At 36.4% G+C, this 16,399-nt stretch overlaps 1 protein-coding gene across 2 annotated transcripts in view; it reads left to right on the forward strand.

The window, feature by feature from the left end:
* Positions 1-16,399, forward strand: part of whd (carnitine O-palmitoyltransferase whd) — a 297,210-nt gene that overhangs the window by 197,967 nt on the left and 82,844 nt on the right. The gene's annotated exons all lie outside the window — the stretch shown is intronic.

Below are 16,399 nucleotides of genomic sequence, written 5' to 3' on the forward strand. Positions count from 1 at the left end.
GACCGGTTTGCCTGCTTGCGGGATGAAAAACACCAGATAAACTGGCGGAAAAAACCCTACTGCCCACGCCCAAGACCGGCTAACTTGGCTATGGCTGAGGAAGATCCTTCAGCTCCTCACGTCTCCGACGGGAATCGAACCTAGGACACTCCTTCCCCAGGCATATGGTTGCGAAGCGCAAAGCCACTAGGCTAACCGCGCGGACTTGATGTAACACTGGAATAAGTATATAGGGCTGTGGGATAAGTTTCATTTAAAAATGAAGTTTTAAGGTGAAATAAAAAATGTGATCAGCATGTAGATGCACATTAATTGAAACAATGAAGTTTTAAAAAAAAAATCAAGACAGGGCATTTTATATGGATCACTGATTTTACCAGTTACTTGTTTTTTCATAACATTTTTATGTCATAAATGTTCCTCCTTACTGTACAGCGTGACTGCTTTGTCTATCAAAACATTAGCTCATTTCTCTTTAATATAAATAATCTACTTATTTGTTGGACTACCAAGAATAACAATTCGTACTTGTATCTAAGTAAAACAAATACAATTACATTTAAGTTGAAATTAGGTACTGTAATCACATATGCAAGGCTCTTTTTCTGGATGAGGTCCTGACTCCATGGAGGAGGGGTCTATACACACACATGCTTAGCATTTAGTATTGTGGCAATGTTTTTGTTCTGCACTTCTAGACAAGAGAAGAGAGACTTTTATAGGTTCACTGGTTCAATTTCAAGTCATGTCATTAGAAGAATCTTCTATAGGCTTTTTTTTTTTCTCCTCCCTTCCAAGTTAATTGATCTTTGATGCAGACAAGTAGGATCCCTCTCCCCTCTGGAAACTCGTGTTTTTAAACCATTGTGAGTGAGGAAAACACTATGGGTAGCACGCATGTTAATTACAGCAGTCCAGATTAGGTTTTAGGATCATGATATGACAGTCATTGTCTGAGGCAACACATGGACCAGTGACTGGGTACTCCCTACACACACACACAGAATAAGTCTACCATCTCATTCTCTGCATTTTACTGCTTTAAGATTAACTTCCAAACATCAGCAGTCATGAAAGAGATACCATGAAGATTAGAAAAAATATCCTGCAAAAAATAACAAAAATACATAAAAAAAAAAAACTTTCACATCCACTTTAATTCAGACATAAATGACTTGCATTACTACTTGCATTCATCCAAACCTAACAACCTGCTGTTCATAATGAAATCTCAATTACAGCTTCCTAAACTTCCAGCCATCTCAACTACCTAAACTATTCTTTTATACACAGTTCTGACAGGACAGTACATGAGCTAATGCCAAACTCAAAATTCCCTCTTTTTCATGTATTTTAGCTAAAAATTTCTTACCAAAGTTTGCAAAATTAATTTACTGTTTTTATTGCTCACCAATACTGATCACCCTGACTCTTCAGACAGATTTCTCTATTTTTAATATAGAGAAGGACTATTTAACAGTTGAAAGTAAAGTGGTGGAAGTGAGCAAGGTGAATATGGTATGTGCCATAGCATGAACAAAATAGTGGAAGATGAGGAGAATGACCAGATGGTAATGATATAGCACACTTACATGGAGTTCTTTGCAGGACACCACCGTGAGATGGAATGGTTGGAGAAACACTGTTGTGTGTTTGGGGGGGGGGGGCATGGCAGAGAAGTGAAAGAAGGTGGGGGGGTGGGAGAAGGGAAAGCTGTATATGAAAGAAAGAAATTTTGGGTGTGAAGAGATTCCTTGATAAGAGGAGAGGTGATGTAGAGAGAAAAAGTGAAAGATGTGATTATTTTGGTATGTACAGATGTTGAAAGTTTATTTTTCACTTGGTTAGACTATAATAAATTTAGTTTAATCCTTTATCCAAGTGTGAGCAAACAAAGTTTGCGCCTGAAAGTATCTTCAGTACTGGGGTAAGATGGTACAACACCGGGCAAGAGTGATGTCAGCTTGCTCCACCTTTGCAACGAGTTGCCCGGTGTTGTACCATCTTACCCCAGTCCTGAAGATACTTTCAGGCGCAAACTTTGTTTGCTCACACTTGGATAAAGGATTAAACTAAATTTATTATAGTCTAACCAAGTGAAAAATAAACTTTCAACATCTTTCTCTAAATCCAGAGTAATTTAATAAAAAGGTGGCACACCGTTTGGCAACTCCTACAGGTAGAGATGACCTTGCTAATGCTTCTGCCTGGTATCTCCACTCGGGCCTGGCTCCCACTGAAAAGACCTCAATAAAGGTCAAAACTAGTCTGGGTAGTGGCCATTCCCTTAATGCATAACATTATACATATCCGCAAGGATGTGTTTTGCATTATGGGAGATACTGTGATAGGAGTGATGTTAGCTTGCTCCATCTTTGCAACAAGCTGCCCGGTGTTGTACCATCTTACCTCGGTCCTGAAGATGCTTTCAGGTGCAAACGTTGTTTGCTCACACTTGGATAAAGGATTAAACTAAATTTATTATTGGTATGTACAGATCTGACAAGCAGTGACAAGTGTAATATATAGTAAGACGATATGAAAGAGTCGCTAGCACAATTGAATAAAAAGTATGAGAAAGTAAAGATTTTGTCTGCAACAATATGATAGAGATGAGCAAGTTAAGAGGAATTGTAATTGCAAATAATCCAATGCATAGGTAATGCAGGAGAAATGATGTAGAGTGAATTTATTAAGCAATAGGAATCATATAAAGTGGTGGTTTGCATTTGAATGTGGTTTAGTAAGAGTTCAGAAGTGGGACAGAGAAACTAGTTTTTATGGATGGGTGAGCATCCTTGAAGCAAGTAAATAGGAAAATGATCAAATTATGCTATGAATATAGTTCCTGAATTGAGTTGGATAGTCAGTAGAAAGCGCGAGGATGCTGTGAGCTGAAGGGGATATTGCAGTTTATATATAGTAAAGACAGAAGTCCGACATTGAGTAAAATGGGAAAGTTTTTAGCATGCCAAAAGTTATAGCTGTTAGTGAGACCTAGTTGACAGAGAATAATATACTCAAAGGGGAAGAATATGATGGTATAGTATTTTTAGAGAGGTTAGGTGTGGAGGGAAAGGGGGGGGGTTGTGAAAGATACCATAAGAATTGAAGCTGAAAAGAGTAGATGTTAGCAGGAAGACAGAGATACACAGGGCAATGCATTTGAGGATATCTGGCTATCTAAGTAAAGAAGCCAGAATGGTGAAATATAAAGTTAATTGCTGCTGTTGTAGGTCAAGGAGTGCATGAGAAATTGTAGATGATATGCAAGTTAGTGCAATGAGGGCAGGACCAGAAATTATTATGGAGGCACATATTAGTAGAAGGAATGGAGACGTGGTGGAAAGAAATGGAATTTCTACATCTTCTAAGAGATAGTCACCTGTAATGGATACTGAATATTGCAGTAGCATCAGTGGACTTTGAAGTAATCAAGTTAGCAACTCATCTACAACTGGGGAAAACAATCATTCCATCTGGACACAAGATTGTCAGATGTGGCATTTTCAGTTAAGAAAGGGATATATATGTAATTACAAAGAAGATGATTATGACAACTGAAGGGATAGCTTGGAGTGGTGTTGTGTCATAAGAATCTGAAGGGAAAAGATGTTAGCAATATATATTAGTTATGGGATTATTGGGAGGAAAAAGACTCTGGCTTATGGGATTATTGGGAGGAAAAAGAACACCAAGATCTAGGGGGAGGGGAAATTGCAATCAGAAGTGTCCCTAGGACTCAAAACTATAAGATCTGCTAATTTAGAGGGGGAAAAATTGTTGACAGAAAATTAGTAATAATGCATATCTATTGTTTAGTACTATTTTCATAGTAACTTGCACATCCCTTGAGGGAACATAAGAAATTGATGATGATGATTTTCTTAGGCATCTCTACAAAGTTACTCGTTGTGGTGGGACCATACTAATTATTTATACAATAATTATCATACTTCTCCTTGTGAACCCATTCACCAACAAAGCACTCACATAACCAATAATCCATTCACTGATTCACCACTACCTTCCAAGAAAAAAAAATAGTAGTCCTCATACAACTAGTCTTCATAGAGTCCACACTCTTATATAATATCCAGGGATAGCTCCTTGTTTCTCACTAACTGCCATGTAAAAAAAAAACTGCAAACTGCAGTCCTATAAAGCTCATTTAATAGCTTACATGATGAGCTGTTTTGACTATCTTTGTCACATCTTGCCTTTTCGGCCTATCAACTAGCCTTTGTAACTCATCACAGACCTTCAATCTATATCGTGAACATTTCATAGACCTGTCACAGCTTAGTTGTTTCTGGATCCCCTCCACCATTTTTTTCATCCCTAAGGAATTTGGGTAACTAGATCTGTGCACTATAATCAACATGTGTCTATGCCTTATAAAGAGGTGTAATAATATCCTCCCTATCCCTGCTAGTCACTGTGTTCTTTAGCATCCAAGTAACCTGATGAGCTGTTTTGACTATCTTTGCAATATTCTATAAACTTCAACTTCCTATTCACAGTTACCCAAGATCTCTGGCCTGTTCACTTTGTCAACATTTCATGAATGTAGTAAGCAGCTTATGATAGCCACTGTGCATTACCCTAACTAGACTACGAATGACAGGACACTGCAAACAAAACCTCATCAAATGGGGCGACCTCATTGGACCAGATAATTGTGAGTGTGGGAAAACCCAGTCCATGGAACACCTTTCTTGTCCTGTTCTTCAGTCACCTTGCACAAAAGAGGACATTATATCCTGCACAGAAAGAGCAGTTGACTACACAAGATATTGGAGGAATATCTGACCATATTTATTGTATATAACTTATATATGGTTTCTTTTTTCTTCATATTTTACTTATTATTCCCTGTATAGTTCACCCACCAAATTTAAGCTGTTCTCATTTGTAATGTATCCTAATTTGTTGTAAACAATGTTGCACCAATTACTTACTACTCTACCACTTGTGTTTGGATATGAAATAAAATAAATTACCTTACACTTTGCCACATTAAACTTGCAGCCATTATCCTTTGCCCCACTGCCAGTTTATTTAAGCCATCCTGCAGTATCTTTGTTATCTGTTCATCTCTCACCTTCTTATCTTATTGTATGAGGAACTTGGTTATTAGAGGTGTGGTTAAGAAGAAGGAGAATGAGTTGAATATTTGAGGTATTGGGTATGAGGAGTAATGAGCAAACAAGTTGGTAGTTGTAGTAGGAACAAATGACTTGATTGGAAACAGGAGAATGTAAGATTGGATGCGCTGGAGATTGTTGAGGAAAATCAAAGATAATAGTGTGATAGGAAAGGTAGCTATTGTGTTGCCCAGGTATGACAGTGATGAGATGAGGCAGATTATGAATGTTAGCAGAAATGTGTGAAGAGAAAGGAATGCAGTTTGGGAATGTGTGGTATGAGTTTGAAAGATGAATGGAGCTGTATAAGTGTGTTGGACTACATTTGAATTGTTTAGTGAAAGTCACTTGGAAATGCTGCTGGAAGGGAAAGTAATGAATGTGGAGAATGAATCTGAACAAGTAAGAAGGGATGTGGAAGAACAGAACAATAAAGAAGGAGGAATTGAAGTGGTGCTCATGAATGGAGAAGTGTGTAGCACATGAGTGTAGAGAATAAGAGAACAAGTGTGCAAGACAGACAGATAAGGGAACATAATATGAGGAAGGTCAATGCTCAAAAAGGAAGTAAAAGTGTGAGTAGACAAGAAAGGAATGGGATGACCTGAAATGTAGGGGGAATAATTGAATTTAAAGAGGGTGCTGGGATGGATAATGAGAAAGAGGAATGGCTCAAGCAGGCATGGAGAAGTCACATCTAAAGTGTTATCAAACAAATTTTATAAGTGTTATAAAACTTGTTACATATTCAGAAATGAACTATTATGTTTGTACACAAATGCTAGAACTATCAGAAACAAGGAGAATTAAATTGTTGCATTAAATGAGTTCTTTCATCCAAAGATTGTTGAAATAAGTGAGACATGGTTGGATAAGGATGACATTCTGAATGGAATGAAGGTGGAAGGATATATTTTTCATGAAGACAAATGGTAAAGAAAGAGGTGGAATGCTGTTGATGATAAAAAAGGAGTAAACTATGTAAGGTAAAGATTCAAGGGGTAGTAGTGGCAGTGGTTTTGAGGCAGTGTGGTGTGAGATAGAAGTGAACAGAATTAAATATATAGTCAGATGTTGTATAGATTTAGTAATGTGGTGAGTAGCGACCATCAAATGTATAAGCAAATTAGCCAAATAAATAGGAAAAGAGTGATCATGATGGATGGTTTCAATTATGGAAATGTAGATAGTGATGACGAGATAGCATCTAGAAGTAAAGATGCTATATCTACTTCTAGTTTTTGAGGGACAACTACATCATGCAGCATATAACAGTGTGTGTAAGGATTGGGGTCTTGTATTTGGTTATCTCATCAGAGGATGTCATAAATGAAGTGTCAAATGTCAAATCTCCCTCTGGTTGATAAGAGTGACCATGAAGTGATTAACTTGGTGGTTGACAGCCATGTGAAGACTTCTGTAAGGAAAGGGTATATGTGGAACACTATGCTGCTGATGATGAAGATAATGAGAAGCTCAGGAGATAGCGTGCAGCTATTGCATGGAGTGAGGAGCTGGATGGAAAGCTGCTAGGATAATATTCAAGCATTATCTAGAAGCAGTGTCTGGGTGCATTCTGAGGCTCAGAAGGTAAAATAAGGTAGTGTAAAATGGATGAATGCAGAGATCAAACATGTAGTACAGAAGAAAAGTGCATTATGGAGGCAAAATAAGATGAGTGGTAATTATCAATTCCATGAGGAGTATAGAGGATGGGTGATGAAGATGACTTGGATGGTAAGGATATTTCATTAGCACTTAGCTAATGAAAAAAAAAAGCTCTAGGGAGTTCTTTTGGTATGTAGTTAGCAGGAGAAAAAATAATGGAAGAATGACATTAATTGAAAAAAAATGGTAAAAGAATAACTGCTATGAAGGACATTGTTGAGATATTAAATGAGCAATTTATAAAGGTATTTCATTCTTGTGAACGTTACATCGTGCAATGGAAGAGGCAAGACTGACTGAGTGAACAAGGTATAGATAGGGGTAATTAAGCAAACTTGATGTTAATAAGGCTGTCAGACTTGATATATCAACATGGGTTTTGAGGAAATGTGCCTGGAAGTTGACATTTTCCTTAGTATACTTGTTCAATATGAGTCTTACATTGGGTCAATTTTCAAAGGAGTGGAAGGAAGGCAATATTGCATCACTTTGTCACAGAACTCAATCTTCAAATTATAGGCCAATCTATGTGTCAGGTATTGTGTTGGAGAGATTACTGAAAACAAGGATTCAGATTTGGGTAAACAATAGTCGTATTCTCTTTGATGGAGTACAGATTTGCTAAAGGAAGGTCATGTTTTAGTGATCTGCTTACCTGATACAATAAGGTTACAGGTGCATTGGACAAAATTTTACAAAGGCTTTAGATAGATTGTCACTTAAGTTGGTAGTTAAACTAGAATGGATGAGGTTGAACATTAGATTAGTGCATTAAATTGGAGATAGCTGTCTAATAATTATCAGCAAGTTGTGTATGGCAGAGAAATATCCCTGAAGAGGAGAATGGTGTGCCTCAGGGGGTCTGTTTAGAGCTGTTGCTATTTAACCTGTATGTTAATGATATGGGGAGGATTTGAATGAGAATATTTAGTTGTTTGCAGATAATGTAAGATTGGTAAGAACTTGGAGGAGTAGAGCAGAGCAAATGTTGTGAACTTAAAGAAGACTTGAATAAACTGTGTAAATGGGCACAGGAGTGGGGATTCATTTCAATGTTGTGAAATATAAGGTTTTAAAATTTGGAAAACAAAGATGGGTTGTAGAGTACACGCTTGATGGGGATATATTCTTGGAGATGGGGGAAGTAAAATTTAAAGGACAACATGATGAATTCTGATAACGATACAGAAGTACTCGTGTGGAGATTGCACAAGATTTAGTCTCCATTGTATAAGGCATTGATTAGACCACATATGGAATACTACTGCGCACGGATCTGGTCACCTGGTTTTCAAAAGGATGAAGAGGTATTGGAAAGGATCCAGAGGATGATTGACTAAGGCAGTTTCTAGTCTCTGGAATGTTGAAGATGAAGAAAGGTTGAGAAGATGTAATTTATAGAATCTAGTGGATAGAAAGAAGGAGGGGTGATATGGAGACATATCAGTTAGTAAGGGTTCATATCAGATTAATGTTAAAGAGGTTTTTAATTGATTATGGTGGGAGATGGGGAGAGAAGAGGCAGGGTCATGCCAGTAGTGTCCGACGCCTGTGTGCAAAACTTTAGTTGGAACCCCTATACCCCTCTCCCCAATAAGAAAACACTTTATAAAAATGTTATTTTTAATATTTGATGCCAATAAAGTGAGTATTTCATTTTGAATTTTATCTCCTAAATAGGATTGCATATTTTTAAAGTCAGGATCATTAGCTACACATTGCATGTGTTCCGATATGAAAGAATCAAACTTTTCTACCATTTCAATGCATTTTAAAAAATTGCCATTGTTGCGATCGTAAAGTTTATTACTTTTACCACGAAGAGCTAGATTTTGTTTGCCTAAAAACTGTACTACAAAAATTATTATTTTTATAACTTCATACCAATGTTTCCTTTCATTATCTAAAACTGTTTGTTGCAAATGATCAATACAAGTTTTATTTTTTAAGGATGTAATTAAGTCTGTCCATTTTTTGTAATTGTTCAAATGATTTAAATTTTTCTCTTGATGATTCAGATACATTGCAAGATGTTGCCTATATTCAGCAGAATATAGAATAAAGTTAAAAACTGCAGCAGATTTTCTTATATATGTTTAGATCAAATGCGAGTGTGAACAAGATTAAACAAATTCAAACTCGCGTCATCCTGTAAACAGTAAACTCACGCAAGTTCAAGTTTTTACTTGTTTACGCTAAACTACTTGTTAGAACTAGGATCAGAATAAAATAAGATTTTAAGGAATAATAACAATTAAGTGATTATGAATAATTTTTAAGACAAATCTATAAAATATAATTAAAATTTAAACAAGAATGTAATTTATTTTGATATAATTAATGAATAATATTTTTTTTAAGTATTTCCTCTTTGCCTGAAATCTTTGGCGCCTTTACTATCCTGGCACCTGTGTACATCGCAAACATTGCACATATTGCTGGCGTGCCCCTGGGAAGAGGTCATCACTGGAAGCTGTATAAGGAGAATGTGAACAAAGAAATGAGGAGAGGTTTTATTATGCATGGAATATTGTGAATGATTAGAATGAATTGCTTGCAAAGAATTAAATAAATTCTTTATTTAATTCTTTGACTCCATGGAAGTCTGTGGATAATAATATTATTATTATCCATATTGCCAGCTTCATATTCAGTCCTATTTGCTCCGATTCGAGTAACACAGCTCTATGTAATCCAACTCGATAAAAATTGAGCAAAGTACTCATTCTAGACATACCTTTCACAGAACTATGCTATCCCCTTAGGGAGTATCATTATTCTATCCTATCCTATATTATCCCTTATCCTATATAACAGTGGTTACCAAAGTGGTCGATATCGACCCCTAGGGTCGATATAAGATATAACATTGTTAGGGGTTGATAGAAAAATATAAGACATCAATCTACGGTAATATTTAATTCGGTTAACTAGGATTACCTCCATCCTGAATGACAACACAATTAAGAGTGAATCGTGGGAACACTGACATGAATAGGACCTGTAAGATGGAGAAAGATCATGAAAATAGTTACGGAACCCAATCAAGTAAGCCAAAATAATGTATTTACCAATAAACGAATGTCGGTGGTTCCCACCCGGCAAAGAAGCACACCCTTCACATTGACAACATTAATAAATTGTATACTAAGTTAATTAAAAGTCTTATTTTCATATATGTAAGGAAGATTGTATTATTGTTATTTTATTATCTAAATGAAATTTTATATTTTATATATTATTTATCCCTCCTATCAAATATGTAATGTTAAGAAGGACGTCAAAAACGTATCCCTTTGACATTAAGCCTAAAAACTCGCATAAGCATCTTTTTTTGCTTGTCCTATTATAATTACGTAATAGTAAAATAGAGGGGGGGTCAATAAAAAGTCAAGAAACTCTTGAAGGGGTTGACGGTCAAACAAGTTTGCCGACCCCTGCTATATAGAGTATCATTATCTACCCATTTCCAAATTCTGCCTATTATCAACTGTGCCAACATCTTAATTACTGTCGAGATACTTATTGGTCAGTAATTTGCTATCTGATAACTTGATGGATCAGAAAGTAAGCGATAATTATTAATCAAACTTAATATGGATTTTACTTACATAATTTTTATTAGCATAGAATTTTTTCCCTAACATCAAGAACATCTTCAGTATGTTTTCAAATTAAAAATAGGAAAAACTGTTTCATTGTAGAATCTTCTGGAAGACACAACATTGAAAACACAAACTCCACATAAACGATATTGTGAAAACACAAACTCCACGTACATGATATTGAGTGATATTGTCTAAATATGGTAAGGTCCTAATAAATTTTATTATTTTCAGAACTTGTGGAGAAGTATAAGTTGAGTTTAATCCTTTATCCAAGTGTGAGCAAACAAAGTTTGCGTCTGAAAGTATCTTCAGGACTGAGCTAAGGTGGTGCAACACCAAGGCGACTCGTTGCAAAGGTGGAGAAAGCTATCTGTGGAGAAGAACTATCATAATCATCATCATCAAATTCCTGCCATGTACCCTCAAATGGTGTGCAGATATGACAGTACTACATGAAAAATTTACATCATTATTAACTTCCTATCTACAATTTTCCTCCAAATCAGTCTGTTACTTGTCAAGACTCCAACATTATCAGATCTTATATTTCTATCATCTAAGGCACTTTGTACCGTATCAATCCACCTATATCTTGGTCTTCCTCTGGGTCATTTTCCTGCCAACCTGGCACAGAACACTTGTTTTGCTAATCTTTCCTCTCCCATTCTATTTAAGTGACCATACAACCTGAGATTAGCTCTGCTAACGCATTCCTGGATGCTGACAATGTCAAGTTCTTTCCTAATATCCTCATTTTTAATATGTTATTGTCATTGATGCCATCTGTTCACGCCTCTAATCTTTCTCAGAACTCTCATATCTGCGGTCTCTAGTCTTTGATTTGAAGTGTTTTACTTCTGACCCAGCTCTCAGATCCATAAGTTAAAACTGGTTTGAACACTGTCTTGTATACAGCTAATTTAGTGTTCTGACTAATTTCTCTCTTATTCCATATGAATTTATTCAACTGACTTCCCACCATACCAGCTTTGCTGATTCTGTTGTCTATTTCTATATTTAATTTACCATCTTCAGTAAAAATCGTGCCTAAGTAACTGAAATGTTTTACTTGTTCCACAGGTTCTCCATTCACAACACAGTTGACATTTTCAACGATTCTGCCTATTTTCATTGTCTTTGTCTTTTTATTGCTGACCTTCATACCATATCTATTACAACAGCTATTCAATTTAGTCAGAGAATCTTGCAGACTTGTAGCGGATTTATTTAGAAGTATAACATCATCCGCATAAAGCAAAGAGCTGACATTAACATCTCCAATTTTGATATTAGGTTTAATACCACTTTCCTTCATAATGTGATCCATATAGATAATGAATAACAGAGGAGATAATGTACATCCTTGTCTCTCACCAGATTTAACATTAAACCATCTTCCTGTACTTCAATTCTAACTGCTGACTTACAACTCAAATAAAGACGAAGTATTGCTTGATATAATGCCCCATTGACACCATATAACTGCAGCGTATTGAATAACTTCTCTCTTGGCACCTTGTCATGTGCCTTTTCCAAATCGACAAAACTTAAATACAGATCTTTGTTATATTCCCATGCTTTCTCGACTATTTGTCGTAAAGTGAAGATCTGATCCTGACAGCCTCTATTTGGCCTGAATGGGGCATTATATCAAGCAATACTTCGTCTTTATTTCACCAAGATTTTCTTCCACAATTCTTCTCAACCGTTTCTCAAGTATACTTGCATAGATCTTGCCAGGAACACTCAGTAGGGAAATACCTCTGTAATTCTCACATTCAGTTTTATTTCCCTTTTTATATATGGGTACTATGAGAGCTATACTCCAATCATCAGGAATTCGTCCCTCAGTCCAGGCTTTCTGAACTATGCAATGCAGCCACTGTAAGACTCTTATACCACCATACTTCAGCATTTCTGGTCGAATATCATCTACTCCTGCTGCCTTTCCACATTTCAAGCCTTTGATGGTTTTTTCTACTTCAAGTATAGATATGTATTCCTGTCTGCATGCCTGGTCAGTGTTTTTTACCACTGTGCTGTCATCACTGCTTGTTTCATTTAGCAGTTTTTCAAAGTAATTACTCCATACTTCAAGGATATCTTTTTCTACCACTTTCATGTCACCTTTCTTCTCTGTATTCTGTAAGAGTAAAAGCCGACTTATTTGCCAGGAACTTTTGATATGCTTTCTTCTTTTCCTTCACTGCTTCTTTAACTTCCTGTGTCCACCAGGGAGTTCTGATTTTTTTATCCTTGCACTCAACCTCACCACATTCCTCTCTGGCAGAATCAATCAATGATTTCTTCAGAGTTTGCCACTGAATCTCCAAGGTTTGATTCCTGTTCTCAAACTCTTTCATTTTCTTTTCAATAATCTTTCTGTACTTTAGTCTACAGTTCATATCTGAGAGCTGCTCAACTTTTATTCGCTTTAAAACTTTCTTACATGTTATTCTTTTCAATATGATATTCAATTTTATCCTGCTCAAAACTAAATAGTGATCACTTCCAATTTCAAAACCTTTGTACACTCTGGTGTCCTGCACCAGGGAGAAAACATCACAATCAACAATAACATAGTCAATGAGACTTTTTTTTATTCCTAGCCTCTTCTCTCCATGTGAATTTGTGCACATTTTTATGTTGGAACATGGTGTTAGTAATAACCAGTCCATGTCTTGAGCAGAAATCCAACAGATATTTGCCATTATTATTAGCTTTGCTCGTTTCTCCAAATTTTCCTAAAATATTTTTGTATGTCTCGCAATCATTTCCTACTCTGCTATTTAGATCCCCAACAAGGACCAACTTTTCCTTTTTCATTGTGCAGTTGCTTTTTCTAAAGTGTCAAAAAATTCCTCCACTTCTACCTTATTAGAACCTTCTATGGGACCATAGGCACAAATAAGTCTCATTATCCAGTTCCCCATTCTCATGTTTGCCCACATTACTCTACTTGAGACTGACTGCCATTCAAGAAGATTAGCCTCGTATTTTGTGTTGAATACTATGGCTACTCCTTCTTTTCCTTGATTCTCATTGCCTGAATATAACATTTTTTATTTATTGCTCAGAAAGATCTCACCAGTTTTTGTCTTTTTTGTTTCAGTCACCCCTATTATGTCGATCTGGTACTTATCTAATTCCTCAGCTAGCTCCATTTCTTTGCCATTCAGGCTTCTTACGTTGATAGTACCGATCTTTAACTCTGGTGATGTTGAGTTGGGGTTTGTTTTCAGATTTGTTCCAGTAGCTGACTTTTCGCTGTTCACCCTGGTTCCCCGGCAAAAACAACGGGGGCCTTGTTTAACCAGGCAATGCCCCAGCCGGCATGAAATTTTGTCATGTTGTACCATCATTTTTTATTTTGGTTTAACCAATAAGAATACAATTTGGTCGGCTAAATCCCAAATTGCCAGCCCATCCTCGTTCGTTCAGTATCAAAGTAGATACCCAACAGGGTGCACCACGAGAAGGTGAGGATTGGACATTAGGTCAGAAGCCCTGGTCGGTTCTCCGCATTCCTTTAAAGGCTATTTGGAGGTCTCCTCTCAGTTATATAGCTTTGACCCTTAAGCACCCCAGAAGTACTATTTCTCATAAAATTCATGATTTCAGCCCATCACTTCTGTTTAGATTTGAACAATGTAGCAAGGTTTTAGTTTTCTTTATATAAGCATTCCATAAGATAATTACTTTTATGGAAAACCTTTGTCTTCTTCCAAGGATTCGAATGTTTGATGGAGATAGCATGTTCTGGAAGGTACATACTATTCAGGCTCATGGATTTTAATGTAGTCCAGATGATCATCACAATGAACTGCATCTGATCTACGTGTTTAGCCAAAATATGATAACCCACACTGGCAAGGAATTTGGTAGACTTCAGGGTAGGTCAAAGATGGAAGTTTATCTTTTGCAGAGCCTAGAAAAGTAGAAATCTTGTTAATATGATGAAAGGACACTTGTAGCCCAACAATGAGAGACAGATATCAAGGAAAACTCGATAACTATCAATGATTATGTTGACATAAAATGCAGTAAAGCCATTAGCAAGGAAAGTGAAATTAATGTGATTTATTTCCTAATGAGCAGTATTTCAGTAGAGCAGTGAGAGTGAGCTCGATATACCAGTTTTAATGGTGCCTGATTTTTGACACACATGGCATGAAAGAACATAAATGTAAAGTCTGGTATGTATTATCTTTCTAAAAACTGAGAAATGAATGCTATTGTCTGATTGATGAAGTAAAAAGAGATCTAAAAAGGCAATCTAATTATCCTCTTATACTTCAAGAGTGAACTGGATACAGTGGTGAAAACTGTTGATCTTATTGACAGACTCTTGTAGATCTGTAAGGGAATTATGCCAAACTCTGAGACTATCATCTACTTATGGTTCTGAAGTCTTTTAGGAAAGACTGTTCAGTATCCATTGTTTGAATTGTTCCATGAAGTACCTAGCAAGAGTGGGAGAAAGAGGACTACCCATTGATGCACCCTCAATTTGTTGGTAAAACTTATTCTGGCATGTGAAGTAGCCAGATTGAATGACAGCCTAATGAGCAGACAATATCTCTGCCAGAAAGTCTTGCTTGAGACAAAGGTAAATGGATGTCTACCTGCTTTCACTGATCTAAGAGAACATTCGTGAATAAAGACACAATATGTAAACTGAGGAGATCACCTGGGCAAATATGAAGTTCTGGTATCTTTCTTTGAAATGAGAGCTATTCATTCTTGATAAGAGTGAACTGGATACACACATGGCATGTGTGTATCCAGTTTACTGGTTTTACTGCTATGATGAGTGAAAGTGGTATGATAGCTTCTTGATAATAAAGAAGACTTAACCATTAATGACTAAAGTAACATAGAAAGATGTTTAGCAGTTATGTAGCAATGAAACTAAATGTAGTCCACCACGGGACATAATGGAGTGTTTGCTTTGTGGAAATCTGGAAGTCCATACAGTAATATTTCTTATGATGTAGCTAACTACCATCATTTTCAAATGGTGCAAATCCTTTTCAAGTCCGAGCCTCCATATCAAATCTGTCTTACTCAGAAATAAAAACTAACTCTCTTTACTGAGGAACACTAATTTTATTATCAGTACAGTAGATAAGGTAAAGCGTTGAAATGATGCTTTACCCTTATCCAAGATCAAAATGAATATTACAGAAAATTAACCTTAATGCCACTTGATTATTTTCGCATGTTGCTCTCTTCCTAATGATTCTACAACTACTCAGATCAGGAAATTAAACACTTATCGAGAATGTCTCTTGCTAGGATGAGGAAACCAAGAACTGATCAAGTAGGTAATTTTAACATCACATTAAAATAAATATAAACTAAATATAAAAAAAAAAGACATCCATATTGTTCAGTCATATGTAGTTTGCTTTAAAACCTCTTGTTTGGCAAAAGCCAATAGCATTGAGTTGTAGTGAGTCATTTCACGAATGTCATTCTCTGGTGAATTACCTTTGTTCATATGCTGTGATTTTACTGCTATGATGAGTGAAAGCAGGTAGACATCCATTTACCTTTGCCTGCAACCAGTGCCTGCTCAAAGGTATGTGGTGTCCCTAGGCCAGTTTTATCAACACATTGTAAGACAAGACAGGCATTATAAAATAAAATACCTTATTGTTAAAAGCAGTTTATAGTTGTTGCCAAAAAAGTGCATAGAGAGCATTTTGGGGGGCACTACTTGTGCCACCAACACTTCAACTCTCTGGTCCTCTTTAATACTATTACTTTTTTTACGATGTTGATGCCCCAAAGCCATTGTGCCCCTAGGCTGGTGCCTCTTGCCTAAGCCTAGAGCTGGCCCTGCCTGCAACATCTGGTTTTGCACCCGTGTGATGTAACATTTGCTTCTCTTTAGTGGTATGATAGCTTTAAATTGATTTTGTAAAATGAAATTTGGTGTTGTGGCTCATTTATTATCGTCCAAAGGACAGA

This window comes from Typopeltis vanoorti, chromosome 23 (genome assembly GCF_054136105.1).
Source record: "Typopeltis vanoorti isolate ZY-2024b chromosome 23, IOZ_Tvanoo_1.0, whole genome shotgun sequence".
Lineage (NCBI taxonomy): Eukaryota > Metazoa > Arthropoda > Arachnida > Uropygi > Thelyphonidae > Typopeltis > Typopeltis vanoorti.